Source organism: Cavia porcellus, unplaced genomic scaffold (assembly GCF_034190915.1).
Source record: "Cavia porcellus strain 051 isolate PalLab524CR breed Dunkin Hartley unplaced genomic scaffold, mCavPor4.1 scaffold_16, whole genome shotgun sequence".
NCBI lineage: Eukaryota > Metazoa > Chordata > Mammalia > Rodentia > Caviidae > Cavia > Cavia porcellus.
In genome coordinates, this window is record NW_026947499.1 from 23,313,798 (window position 1) to 23,320,188 (window position 6,391).

Genomic DNA, 6,391 nt, shown 5'->3' on the forward strand with positions numbered 1-6,391 from the left:
GCCTTATGAAAGAGACCTCATGAAGCTTGTTTGCCTTTCCTGCCATGTAAAGGCACACAGAAGGTGCCATCTATGAGGACTGGGTCTTCACCAGATACCAAATATGCCAGCACCTTGATCTTGGATAGCCAAGCCTCCAGATCTGGGAGCAATACATTTCACTCATTGCAATTTATCCTATCTAAGATATTTTGTACAGCAGCAGGCATGAACTAAGAGAATAGAAAAAGACTGGTCCTTATTTTAGTCCTTGTGGGGCTGTCATCATTATCACCCCATTTCACAGCTGTGAAGATTTAGTCTTAGAGAGACAAAGTCCAAAGGACACATAGTCAATGCTTTCCAGCTCTCAGGAGAAGCAACCGCGCCAAGGGTCAGGCCCTGGGTGAGGACAGACTTCTCCTTCAGTATTTGGCTTTCTGCTTACCCAAGACCTTTCCAGTTTGGAGGCAACCACCCCTCACTCACTCAATCCTTTTTCTAACCACTCTGTAACTGGATATGATCTGGTACTCATCAAAGTGACTGGAAAAAGATTCATTCTTTCCCTGTGTCTCTACCAACTAAGACTTTGAGGATGCCTGTCCCAGCTCAGAGCCTATAAAGTCCTTTTCACATTTACCAGTACCCTACTGAGGCTAGCAGGCAGGGATGGTCTTCTCCATGATTCAGATGAAGACACTGAGTCCTTAGTCCTGCCCAAGGACACATGCCATATAAGGAGGTAGCACAAATGAGCTTGGAATCTCTTGCTTCAAGGCACTGGACATAGACTTGGCTGCTAGAATTTTTCTGAAGGCAAGGTATGAAGCATTTAAGAGTCCGACAGACCCCACCTTTGATTTTCTTTTCTTTTCTTTTTTTTTTTTTTTTTGAGACTGTCTCGCTATGTAGTTCAGGTAGCCTTTGAACTCACTAGGTAGCCCAGGATGGTGCTCAAACTCATGGCAATTCTCCTGCCTCAGCTTCCTAAGTGCTGAGATTACAGGAATGTGCTACCATGCCAGCTCCTAGTTTTGTTAATAACCAGTTGTACAGCCTTGGGGAAGTCATGTCACTCCCTTGAACCTCAGCCTTCTCCTCTGAAAAATGGAGAAAGTGCTAGTAGCTGTTTGAGAGGTACTGGGAGGATAAAATGAAGCAATACTTGTGAAGCATTTTGGGCAATGCCTGGAACATGAGGATGCTGTCAGTGAGGTGATTGATGTGCTAAGAGTCTAAGCTGGAACATCAGGTTTGGAGAATTGACCATGCTTAGGATAATAATATTATGTAACACGTCTTTATCAATCCTACTGCCAGGCACATTTGTGCCTGGATAATATCCCTATAACTTAGGACCATTTTACAGATATGGTAACTATGGTTCAGAGAGGGCAACTGACTTGTTCTAGTTCCCTGACCGGCAAGAGGCAGCTAGGGCTTGAACTCCAGTCTGAGTCCCTGATCGCAGCTCTGCTGGACTGTGTTGGATTCTCCAACCGTACCGGGCTAAGACCCAGAGAGGGAGAGGAAGTAACATGGGGCCCTACAGGAGTTGGGAATAGGACAGATCACACTGGGGAAGTCTTTTCCTTCCTGGTGGCTCCTGATGGGTCTGGATAATTCTCCAGCCTGAAGATTAAGACAGGGCCTGATGGGCACAGTCACAGTCCTTGGGAAGGTCTGGGAGGCCTGGGGGGTGGTGTGTGTGTCTCTTTTTAGTTCCAAGCTGCCACCAGATTCCATCTTCCCCAGACACTTGCAGTCCCCACTTTACTCTGTGACTGTGCCTTCCCCAACCCCTGCTTGAGTGCAAGAGGCCCCCCTCTTTTATATCAGCTGAACCTTCTCCAAAGAAAACTCATCAGTGCCCACAAAGCAGCCAGCAGGGGAGGAGGCTGTCCTGGAATGTTGGAGGGGGGTCACTCAAGTTTGTGAGCAGCCAGCAGAGAACTGTGTAGAGAAATGTGAGCAGTTACCTTTTTTGGGGAAGTCAGAACTCAATCTGTGGGAAAAGATCCAGGGCAGCCAAGCTAAGGGGCTCAGGCCTCAGTTTCCCATCATCCCCACCAGTCTTTATAGGGTATGAGTAACTTCACCTCTGGATTTGACAACTATTGTGTACTGCCGAGTGTCATTCACTTAAATGACTTCTGGGGACACAGAAGGTCAGAACTTACCCTTTTCCTTAGGGATTGACATTTTAGCAGAAGGCTCATGAAGTCCCTTCACTACGGAGGGGAAAATGCCTTGAGCCCACTATTTCTAGTCAACATTCTTGGACCTGGATTGATCTGAGTTCAGAAACTTGTTTTGGATTTCAAAAGGTGCTCCAGTGGGACCTGGGCCCACCTAAGTATAATTTGATGGTTATGAATGTTTTATGCTCTTGTTTTTATTTTGAGACAAGGTCTCACTATGTTGCCTAGGATGGAACTTCTGGGCCCAAGCAATCCTCCTGCCTCAGCCTCCTGAATAGAGGGGACTATTGGGCATGTACCACCACTGCTGGCTTCTGAGTATTGCCTCTAAGTGAAATATGTAGATTCTCCTAGGCTAGGTTCATTCAGATCAGGGTTTGCCCCCGAATGGGTTTTCTTTGAGTACACAGAAAGCTTTTGTTTCACTGGCTTTTCTAGACTATGGAGCTGCAGAGAAGAGATTAAAGTCTTGACTCCACCCTGCACCATACAGATGAGAAAACTGAGACTCAGTCAGGGAGTCACATACACAAGTTTGTGTGGGGGAATGCAGTTCTTGGTGGCTTCAGATTAAGTGCTTGTCACCAGCGAGAACTGGGCTTGAGAGAGAGGCAGGGACTGGGTGGAGGAGGTTCTGTGGTCAAACCTCAGGGGCCCACCCGCCAGCCTTGCCAGGAAGGAGTTAAGCCAGAGCTGGGCCCCAGCCAGACCTCTACACCGCAGCTTCCATAGGGTCTGCCTGTCTGGAGCCTGTTTACCAGCTGCGCTTGCATCACTGGCTCCATCACGCAGTGCAAACACACTCACATTCTTCAGTCATGAGAAACTCACAACTGCGGTGACATCATACCCAGCCAGGAGGCTCTCCCCAGCCTTCTTCTCCGCCCTAAGTCAAAGCCGTCTAATTAGCACCTTTAACTGGAACTCTATCTTATAAAAACCAACTGGAGAAGGTTAGCTGGTGGGGGTGGTGAGGACTGGTGTGTGTGTGTGTGTGTGTGTGTGTGTGTGTGTGTGTGTGTGTATTTTAAGGGATAAAAATAGCCCAGCTGGTACTGCTTTTGGGGTGTTTGTGAGTACATTCTATTAGTGCACCACTACTTATATTAAATCTATGTTGTCACTTTAATATTTCCCTTTGAATTTAGGTTATAAGCAGGATAAGAAGAAATCACCCATGTCTTTTTGTGCTCGCTGATGTTTCTTTTGGGAAGAAGATATGTAGGCTGAGTACAAGGATCCTCAGCAATGCTTTGGCCAGTTTTGCCTTAGATAGACAAGGAAGGGGAGGCCCAGAGAGGGAAGGACTGTGCTCAGATCACACAGCAGGACTCAAAGTTCCCACAAGCCTTCAGATGTATTTTTCAGCAAGTTCTTCAGTCACACTTCAGCTTTATGAGTTACTGTTCAGAATGTTGGAAAGAAAGATAGATACTTCTGTTTAAAACTTCCTGTGTTTTCTTTTAAACCCAAGGCCTCTCACACTCAGCACATACTGTACTACTGAGCTACACTTCCAGCCCTTCCAGCTGTTTTCTGAGATGAAGGTGGTATCAGTTCTGGCAGCAGTAGATGTGAAGTTGGGGTGGCATCAGAGAAGAGTAAATAGGACCTAAAGAGACTTCAGCCTGGCTGGGCATGATTGCACCTCCCCTTCTCTGACCCAAGACTTGATCTTGGATTTGAGATATCTGCTCTCCCCACAGTCCCCTGGGCTTCCTTTTGTTCCTCTTTCCAAGAAATCCTATCCCCTGATTGATTTCCTGCTGTGACCACTGAAGACTAATTGCCTACCTAGCTATAGCCAGTAAAAATACAAAACATGATCTGGCTGTGATGGTTCATGCCTATAATCCCAGCACTCTGGGAGGCTGAGGCAAGAGGGTTACAAATTTGAGCCTAGTTTGGGCAACTGAGTGAAAACCTGCCTCCAAAAAATAAGGCCTAGGATGTAGTTCTGTGTGAAAATCCTAAATTCAATTCCTGGTATCACAAAACAATCAATCAAAAAAGTTGACCTCAGATACATTTTGATTTCAGATCAGTATGTCCCATAGAATATTGGGGTATGCATTTATCTGGACACTTTTTCTTTTTTTCCCTTATCATCTTCATTGTGGGGCACTGTAGTTCAGGTCCCCATCAGACTTCCTCCTCCTTTTCACTAACTAAACCTTGATTTTGTCTGGGGTGGCAGTATGTCCTAGGTGGTTAATCACGGTAGGTCTAAGCCACTCACCACAGTCCTGTTCTCCTGTGCTTTCTCAAACTCTCCATCATCAAGGTTTAAAATAGGTACCTGCCAGTTCTTTGACATCCCTTCTTTCAAAAGGAAAGAGTCATCCCCTTGCTTTGGATGTAGGCTGGACTTAGTGACTCACTTCAAAGAGCAACTTCTCATGGCATGTTATAAAAACCACTGCGGCTTCTGCTTTGCTCTCTTAAATTATTCACTCTGTGGGAAAGCCAGGGCCATGTTGTAAGGACACTCAACAGCCTTAGTTCAGCCAAGAGCTTGCCACAAGTGGGCCACTGTGAATGCAGCCCTAACCCTAGTCAAGCCTTCAGATGACTACAGTGTGAGCTGACATTCAGTGATTTCACAAATTAAAGATATATTTATGCTAATCATGCTTTTTTTTTTCTTCACATAAGGTCTTGCTGTGCTGCTTAGGCTGGTCTTAAACTCCTGGGCTCAAGTGATCCTTTTGCCTCAGCCTCCTAGGTAAGTGAAACTACAAGCACACACCTTTCATATATTTTATTTTCGTATTTTATGATTTTTTTTGGACTTTTTTCAGGGGAGAGGCTTACTGTTTAGGGAGAAACTATCCAGAGATAGCAAACAACTTACCAGAAAAAGCTTGTCTTTCATATACAAACTGACTAATCTCATGCTGTCTCTAAAACATTTTATCTAACTCTCATTCTGCTTTATGTCAACCAAGGGCAAGGTACCAACTGGAGACATCCTCTGCACCTCCAAAGCCCCTGAAGTGATTCAAATGAGCCGGTCCTAAACTATGTACATGCTCTGCCTTGAGTTTCCCGTGGAAAGCCAATAAATGTTGTGGTCTATACTTTCTGTTGGCTTCTTTCTGTCTTTCTGACATTAGTGCTTTTCCCCTGTGGCCCTGAATGGCACACTGTGCCTCCCGTTTTTAGAGGAACTGTCAGTAATATTACTTTTTTCTTTCCAGAGGATTTACCTCTCTGTGTTGTTATTCAGTCATCTTTATAAATTAAGATTTGGGCACAAATCAACTCAGAGACCCTAAGGTAGAAATACTTAACTAAACTATTCCTGGATGGATAACTGACTCACAAAAAGTACCAAAGATAATAAATGTTTACTATTTTTTTTCTTCAACTTGTAAGAAGGGAATGTTTACCATTGTTTAAGGAGTTAGGCCTTGTGTAACTTGTTTTACCATAATGGGTAACTAATAATAATAACAATAATATATCATGTGATTTATGGTCATAAGGGGAATGCATAAGGAGAAGGATGCTTCTATAAAGCTTTTATTATTAAGTGAGTAGAAGGAAGGAGAGCTCAGTGTACAGAAATTGTGGCCATCTTGAGACCATGTGGCACTGAAATATAAGGATAGAGGTGTGAAAATGTAGGAAGAATAGCTATCCTTCATAACATTATTGAGCTGGTGGATCAACTCTGTGACCAAGAGCTTCTAGATCTGTAGGTAAGTAAACAATTCATGTCCTTATCGTTTAAGCCACTGTATTTTGCAACTGGCAACCCAAAATACTCCTAAACTAATACACCCAACATTCATTGTGTCTTCTTACTTAAGTGGTGTAACCTATGCATTAACTTTACTTATCTAGAATCTGAAAAGAATTTAAAAGGTCAAGTTTAAAAAAAAGTATGAAGCCCATACCAGAGTCTGAGCACCTTCTCTCAGGAGAGCTTTTCCTATTCTTTTCTTTTGAGGCAGTGTCTCTCTATGCAGTTCAGGTTGACCTCGACCTCACTTTGTAGCCCAGGCTGGTCCTGAACTCACAATGATCCTCCTGCCTCAGCCTCCCAAGTGCTAAGATTACAGGCATGAGCCACCACGCCTGGCTAGGAGAGCTTTTTCTGTTCTTCATTGTTAGCCTCTACTTTTTTTGTCAAGTGTATCTAAAGTGTCTTCCTAGAACACATAAGCTTGGAAATAAAACTCAATTTGGTAATTGTCATCTGC

General features: G+C 44.2%; 1 long non-coding RNA gene across 1 annotated transcript; it reads left to right on the forward strand.

Moving 5' to 3' along the window:
• Positions 1-2,991: 2,991 nt before the first annotated feature.
• LOC134470795 (uncharacterized) lies at positions 2,992-5,260 on the forward strand. Its single transcript, XR_010039957.1, has 3 exons — positions 2,992-3,136; positions 4,839-4,908; positions 5,132-5,260. It is a non-coding gene; the product is annotated as an uncharacterized LOC134470795 (long non-coding RNA).
• Positions 5,261-6,391: the final 1,131 nt, after the last annotated feature.